Source organism: Manis javanica, chromosome 13, assembly GCF_040802235.1.
Source record: "Manis javanica isolate MJ-LG chromosome 13, MJ_LKY, whole genome shotgun sequence".
Taxonomy (NCBI): domain Eukaryota; kingdom Metazoa; phylum Chordata; class Mammalia; order Pholidota; family Manidae; genus Manis; species Manis javanica.
Window position 1 is genome coordinate 33,322,353 of NC_133168.1, and position 8,174 is coordinate 33,330,526.

The 8,174-nt window shown below is 35.8% G+C and overlaps 1 protein-coding gene across 2 annotated transcripts in view; it reads right to left on the bottom strand.

Moving 5' to 3' along the window:
• The window catches only part of HS3ST5 (heparan sulfate-glucosamine 3-sulfotransferase 5), a 133,097-nt gene extending 125,773 nt beyond the window's left edge, over nt 1-7,324 (bottom strand). Inside the window, exon 1 of one of the 2 annotated variants that reach the window (XM_037017622.2) lies at nt 7,245-7,324. The gene's annotated coding sequence lies outside the window, so the exon portion shown is untranslated. The remainder of the gene's footprint in view (nt 1-7,244) is intronic. The other variant, XM_037017623.2, reaches the window with a different exon arrangement.
• Between the last annotated feature and the right edge of the window lie 850 nt (nt 7,325-8,174).

Below are 8,174 nucleotides of genomic sequence, written 5' to 3' on the forward strand. Positions count from 1 at the left end.
GAGCAGTGGGATGAGATGCAGAGAAAAATGCAAGAGCAGTGGGATGAAGTCCGGAAGGAGATCACAGATGTCAGGAAAGAGATCACAGAAGTGAAACAATCCCTGGAAGGATTTATAAGCAGAATGGATAAGATGCAAGAGGCCATTGAAGGAATAGAAGCCAGAGAACAGGAACGTATAGAAGCTGACATAGAGAGAGATAAAAGGATCTCCAGGAATGAAACAACACTAAGAGAAATATGTGACCAATACAAAAGGAAAAACATTCGTATTATAGGGATACCAGAAGAGGAAGAAAGAGGAAAAGGGATAGAAAGTGTCTTTGAAAAGACTGAATTTCTAAAATGTTGCTGTGGCTATGTCCCAGCTCCACACAGTTATGTAATGCCTGGCATGTCATAGGCATTCAAAATATATTTTCTATATGAATAAGAATATAGTACATTGAGCACTCTTTAGAGTACTTTCAATCAATCTTTGTCACACAGTACTACAATAAGTATGTTTTTAATACCTGGTAAATAAGAAACTACCTATACTTCTTTATTATCTAGTAAACATATAACAGAGAAAAACAAAAAAAATTAATTGCTATCAAAGTATTAATTAATATTACTTACAAAATACTTGTAAATGATAGGATATTACTAAATGATTTATGAAGCAAGAAATCATTTTTGGTAAGGAAGCTTTATTAAAGAAAAACTTGAAAGTCATTAAAACCCTGGAAAAATGAAAAGTCTCCTCCTGCCAACTACAGTTAGAGGAAGAATAAAGACAGAAGTGTTACTCTCCCTGGAAGTAACCATATATTAAATTGGTGTCAAGAAAACCTTAGAAAATATTAGATTTCAGGGAAAAACACTTACAGTTTATATTTCTATTTTTAAGTAATATATTCTTACTATGACTCTAAAATCTGTCTAAACCACCATTAACATTTTAAAAGAAAGTTCTCCAGTTCTTACCAAACATAAATAAATAATACTTGACAACAGCATTAGGGAACATAAACATAAAATTACCTGTTATTAAAAACTGAGCACATTTTTCTCAAAGAAATATATTACTCAGTTGTAAAATAGTATGTTTGCCATTCACACTAATGTTTCAACATTACGGTTCAATTTTCTAAAAAAGCTGACATGGAAAATAATGGCATAATAAACTAATTCATCATAATGTGCAAAAGAAACCACTGGAATAAATTGTAATAAGCTTTCAAAAACTAGCAGCTTTTAAAAGTATTAATTTCTACTCCAGATAATTGGAAAGGACACCTGGGTGGGTAGGCAATATTTTTTATGGGATTGCTCTGTCAGGAGCTCAGATTGTCTCTGGACTTAGCAATGATCATTTAGCACTAAATGACAGTGAATCTTGCAAATAGGTCTTCCTCTATGGTGTTTGCCATAAATTTCTAAATTCAACTCCCCTCAAGGTCAGCCATATGAGAGGGCAGGTATCAAACGGCCTTCACAGAGACCTAGAGTGGTCCTCGGGTTTCTCATAAATGGACAATAGTTGTGTTGGCTGCCATAAAATCAACTTAATGGACTGACAATATAAATTACCATCAAACTTTGACAACATTTGCCCTAGAAAACAGCTGAAGACTGCTTTTATATCAAAGCTGAGGAAAATGGATAACAATATGTTTTGCTCTATACCAGATCATAAATATTTTTAACAATGCTAAGTGGGGAATGAATTCATATTAGAAGCTACAATATGTTTTACCTGAGGCATTAAAAATAGCATCGAAGTAATATTAAAATAACACTTGTTTTTTGAACTGGTATATATACATCATATATCTGTATATCAAAAAATATATAATATTTCATGCAATGGAATGCATGTGTGTGTGTGTGTGTGTGTGTGTGTGTGTGTGTGTATTTTAGGAAAGAAGGTTCATTTGCCTGGCACTGGGTATTTTTTACTAAACTTAAACAAGTTAAAAGAATATTGATTTCTTTCTCTCTATATACTCTCTGTATATTTTATCTACATAGTCCACTGGACCCGCAGGAAAGATAGATTCTTGAGCTCACATACTGTCTTGGATAATCATTAATTCACTTTTTCTATGGCTCAGTTTTCCCATCTGTGAAGTAAAATAATTATTATACAAGGACATTTTTAAGTAATGAAATGAATTTCAGGAGGAAGACAACAAATAAGCCCCAAACTACTAAAGAATCATATCAATGTATTTCTGAAAATAATCTACTCTAGGCAATTAGTTAAGACTCTTTAAAAGTAAATTTGATAGAAAATATAACAATAGCTAAAGTAATATATTGCAATTTTGGAGGTAAATTAAACATCACTATTTAGCTCAATTTTTGTCAGTCATCTAATTATGCTGCCAATCTATAACTGCAGTTTTTATTATTTATTATTATTATAACAACATAAAGCTACATTATTCTTTCTGGCATTTTTAATAATAGTATTTTATTATCTCTTGAAAAGCAGAACTTCTCTGTAGATTAGGCTAGAAGAAATGTTACATTGAATAAAAGCAAGATCTTCCTTGAGTCCAATGACATCTCAGCCTATGAATATTATGTATTATATCCAATGAACTCTATATACTTGGTAAACTATGAAAGTTCCCAAAATGAACTTCAAGTTAATATATTGTGTATCTTCCTCTCCCATATCCAGTCATTACCTTTTCTCTGATCTCTCTTTGCACTCTCTTGCATTTCTTTTCTTTTATTCCCATTGTCACATCTGCCCAGAACCTCATCACCTTAGAAGTGAATTATTGCAGTAGTTTCTTTGCTCCTGTTCTCTTTCCACCAATCCATCCTGCCTCGTCCTGCTAAACTAATCTCTTTTAAAGCATGGTTTTAATCAGGCCATTCTCCTGCTCAAAATCCTCAATGACACCCATCACCTGGAATCCAAAGCCTTTGGCTGTCTGGCCGGCCTCACCTCCTTTATGACCTTGTCTTTACCAGTTCTCCTGCACAAACTCTAGCCCAGTACCTGGCACATTGATAAATGGTAGCGATTATTATCATTTTTGGTTTGAGAGTTTTCTTTCTCACCCATTACCTCCTATCTTTACGGAGGCAACTGGCTTTCCTAATAGGCAAAGAGCATGAGTGCAAGAGTCTAAAAGATCTGGGTTTAAATTGTGGCACTACCATTTACTAATTTACTTATTTATTTGTTAACCCACCTGAGCCCCACAGATGAAAAGGATATGCAGGGAAAACAACATGTCTTGCAGGGACACTTTGAAGACGAAGAAGGACCTATTTTAAAGTGTCCAGCATCAAGCAGGCACTCTATGAATGGCAGATATAATTCTCAGGAGCTATCTCTCAGATGGGTGCTATCCTGCTGTGTACTGAAGAACCTGTGCTCATGAATATTTTTTAAGTAACAGAAATAGGAAAAATTTTCTCCATTGTATTTCCCTACTCTGAAGAAAAACATAATTTGGTATTACAAAATTATCCTTTATTCATATCCTTTATTCATATAGTGACTTACAGTTTATAAAATACCTTTATGCCTTAGGACTATACTCTAAAAATGTTCCCTAAATTAGCCATTTGTTGCTGTATTACATTAATCATCATCCTTGCAATCCATTACCATCAAGATACTTAATAATTAATGATAATGATAAACTGCAAATATTAAGGAGTCTATTATTGTCATAGGCCTATATTTTCAGAAATACTTGACAGTTGAAATCAGTCAAATGAAATTGAGCAATTGATCATAGATTTTTCATCTCAGCAGTAGATCTTGGATGTTGAAGCCTCTTCTAGGCAGGCTTTGAGAAAAAGACACTTATGAAAGTGTTCTCTTAATTTCTCTCTGAATTCTTGAATACTGTTTAAAGAATCATCTAGGTTGCCTGTTCTCATTCAAAATGAAATACAATTTTTAAAAATCTGGTAGTTAATAGAACTTACCCTGTAGATAAATCAGAAGAAACAAATGGGTAACTTCTTTAAATGTAAATACATGCAGTAGGTCACACGCTGAGATTAATGACTTATTATCTAAACACAGTGGGAATGCAATTAAATGCTAAGAAATGAAAAGCACCTGCAGCTTTATAAGACTGAGCTGTTTTTACTATAATAACTGAAACACATGCTTAATAACTCAACAAACACATTTACTTCCCTTCAACATCTACAAGGTCAACAGCAGACATCAACCACAATTTGAAGTGCCATTAATTCCTCTGAAAAACTTTTGAAGAGATCATTTCAGGAAGCAGCATGCTGGATCTCAACGAAGCCCCTAGGGTATTTAAAGTACTCTGGGAAGTGCACACATACTTTTAGAACCATGTATTTAAGGGTAGTATTACTCTTAATCCTTCAAGTAAGTAGTTTGCCACACAACTATTACTTATAAAAAGTAAAAGGCACCAGTCCTGTTTCCAGTATTTTGTACTATGTCCGGTCTTTGGTTTAGTGATAATGCTATTACACCTATAATTAAAACATGATATAACATATGATGAGATTAACTGCCACTGAATAACTGATAACTGAACAGCATTGGAGCAGCCCTGGTACTAGAACAATCTTTTCTAGATCTTTCCCAGAATCCCTACACAGGCATGGTGTGTCTTCATCTTTGGTCTTTGCTCCCTTTCATTGCTTCCACCTTCTTCCCATAACCTTCTAGGGATTTCAGATCATTTTGACACTTTTTAACTGTTTCAGTGTATACATTCGCCAGAACCATAACTATAATTTATGTTTAGAGTGTCATCAATAATTTCAAAGGCATTTTACAAATAAAATATATGGATCTTCATACTAATGTCACATGAGCTGGGGAAAACCGAGGCCTGAGGAGGTTGTGTGACGTGACCGAGTCACTCTAAGTAGGGGGTCAGAATGTAGCATGTGCTTCGTGACTCCGAGTCGGGGCCTCATTCACCTCCATCACTACCTCATCGTTTGCGTGTCTTTGGATTAGACTTGCCTTGGAAATTCTTTCTCACCAGCTGTTGATTTTTGAATATGTTGATTAAACTTTCTAAATTTTAGTTTTCTTGTTGGTAAATGGGGGATAACTGTACCTTCTTCACAGTGTTACTTTGAGGATTCAATAAAATGTTACATATAAAGTAAAAATCCTAAATTAAGCATGTTAAAAAATGTTAGTTCCTCTAATCTTCTCTTTCAGCAATACTTGCCCGGAAGGAGTTTCTTTAGGTCTGCAGAGGATCTCTGAAGTCACTGTGTAGCCTGGTAGTGGGCTAGGTGGGCAGAGTATACTTAGTGTATCAGTAGGGTGACAAAATGTAATTTAACTAAGGGCTTATCAATCATCTGCTACATCCCAGCCCAGTGCTCAGTGCTACAGACACACAAGTGAAGCAGCAGCCAGGGAGTCTGGCAGTGACTGGAGCCGCATTGGCTGATGATCTCCTAGGAAATAAAGGGATTCCAAGAGGTGCTACTCTGCCAGGTTAACAGAATTCTTTGTAAATTCTCCAAAATAATTTCAAATAGAATAAAATGATCTTAAAACTTGTAAATTTACAGTTTATTCTTGAATAGCACATTCCACCAAGCCCCGAAGTGTTACTTTTGTACAGGGTTACTGTGTCCAACTTGCATTACTCTGTGGGGTGAGGGAAGGAGCACAGAAGAGCTAATCTCAAGAGAACCTAGGAATGAAAGGTTACAAAATGCATGAAATATTTCTGCTTTGTTTGCATTACTTGAGTCACCTAGGTCATAAAATATCCTAGGGCAGGGAGACCCATTTTGTATCTTCTCTATCCTTTCCTTCAGTGCTTGGGTACAAAAACACTTATTTAGTTGCATTTTAATTTCTGTGTCAGACCAAAAAAAAAAAAAGTAATTTGATTACACCCTATTTGGATTAGCCCATAAGGAAAACATCTACACTCAATTAAAAATATTCCCTTTGAAATATTTTTTAAAAGGTCAAATCTAGTGAAATCTCAGCATAGTTTGGTTTAAACTGTGAGAACAGAGGAAGTTTCATCACTATTGATAGTAACTAGTCACTGGGCTCCTGCATGTGAGGCAATGTGCGAAGTGAAACAGCTCGGGTGTTAGGAGCAAGGGCTTTAGTCTCATTCTGATTCTTCTTGCCATTTTAGCAGTGACCTGACCTCTCAGAGCTACAGGATTCCTGTTTTCAGAATGGGGATGATGGCATCTATTTTATAGCATTATTGAGAAAATTAACTGAGATGGAATACTTCTGTACATACAGTAATAGTGGTGACAATTTTTGAGTATTCAATATTATAAAAATATTCTACCCCTTTTATTTATCAACTCATTTAAACTTCACAATAATTCAAGGAGATGAATGTATTATTACTCCTCTTTTAGAGATGAGGAAATTAAAGCACAGAGTTTTTTTTTAAACCCTTAACATTTTGTATGTATATAAATGTGAAATCACTACATTGTGCACCTGAAACAAAAATAATATCGTATGCCAGCTATACCTCAATAAAAAACAATCAGTGACTACAAAAACACCTTGCCAAGGTCACCCAGCTGAGCAGGAATTCCAACTCAAACAGTCCAGCTCCAGGTTCTCTGTGTTCTCAACCACCTCCATTTTGATGCCCCCATTGGAGCAGCTCATTACCTGCCCATTTCTCCTTGCCCTGGATTCTGATATAAAAAATGAAACAGGTCCTGCCTTTCCAGAAATAGTTACACTGAGGACCCAGGACATAGGCACAGAGAAAAGGCAACACATGGCGCAGGCAGTCAAATGCCAGGGAAGGGATATTCACTACAAGCTCTCCAGAGGTTTGGAAGAAAGAAAATCATTGGGATGTGGGAGTCAGCAAGATTTTGTAATGTTGGTGGAACTTAACTTGGGTCTTCAAGGGAAAACAGAACTAAAACCAGCAAAGAGGAGTTGGGAACATTATTTCAGATAGTGGGGACAGTAAGGACAAAGTTTTCTGTGCTTAGGTAGGTCAGTGGAGAAGATACTTTCTATATGAGAGCTCAGCCTAGAGAGCAGGAGGCGGTTTAAGGTCATCTTGTAGGATGTTTTTAGAGACCAGAGAGGAGGGCAGACCTCCTACTGGAGAGCCACGGGGGGGTGGGGGGTGGGGGAGGGTTCGGAGTGGCTGTGTGTGCACATATGCCAAGTGGTGCCAAGCAGTGCTTTCAAAAGGCTGATAAGGCAGCAGGTGTACAGCATGGAAGGAAAGGACAGACAAAAGACCACAAGAGTGTACATACCTACATTCAGACACTTCCTGATTGTTCCAGCGATGATGACCTGGCTGGTGGATAGTCTATGGCCTCTCACACCTTCGCACCTCCTGCCTGCCCTTTTGGCTTGTCTCCTGCTTGTGAGCACCTGGGGGTGGGGATAGGGGCAAAATGATTTTCCAATTAGTCTTTTTTTTTTAAATTTTATTCTTCTGTTGTTTCTTAGTAGTTGTGGTTATAAAGTTGTTGTGGGAAAGAGAAATATTTTGTAGATGATTAGAACTTTTTTTTAATGCTACTTATAGTCCCTTTATTGAATAATTTGCTGATAAAGAGCAGAGATCACATTTGAGTCTAACCCTGAAATATGTAATTATTAATTCCCTTTGATCAGAGATGGACTTACAAATTAGGGGCTACTTCCAGATAATGTTCTTGTGGCAGAACCTTGTTTCTGATCTGACTGCTGAGGTTATTAGGTAAGAGTGTTCAAATGTACTCTCTTTAAATAATGCAACATATTGTGTATCTTCAGACTGGCCTTTTTTATAGCCATATGATGATTATCCATATCAATCATTCTTATCTTTGTTACAACTTGAATAAATCAAACAATTTCTGCTTCTTCCTCAGTTGAATATAGATTGTAGGAGACCTGACTAATTGTCTAGATGCAGAGAAAATGTTTGGCTCTATTGTCATATTAAAGGGATAGAAAAAAAAGAAAGAGATGGGAAAATGAAACAGATTTGCAATATCAAACTTTTTATAAAAAGCAATATTTCATTGTTATTTCAGGTTATTATTAAGAGTGTATATGACAGCTAAATAGATTGTAATAAATCAGGTCCAATACATTATGATCACTAATATATACTTGATAATAGTAGACATAAAAATTATTCCAGTCCAAAGATCAGTATATCCATTTTGTACTTGGGCCCCTTGTAATTTAGG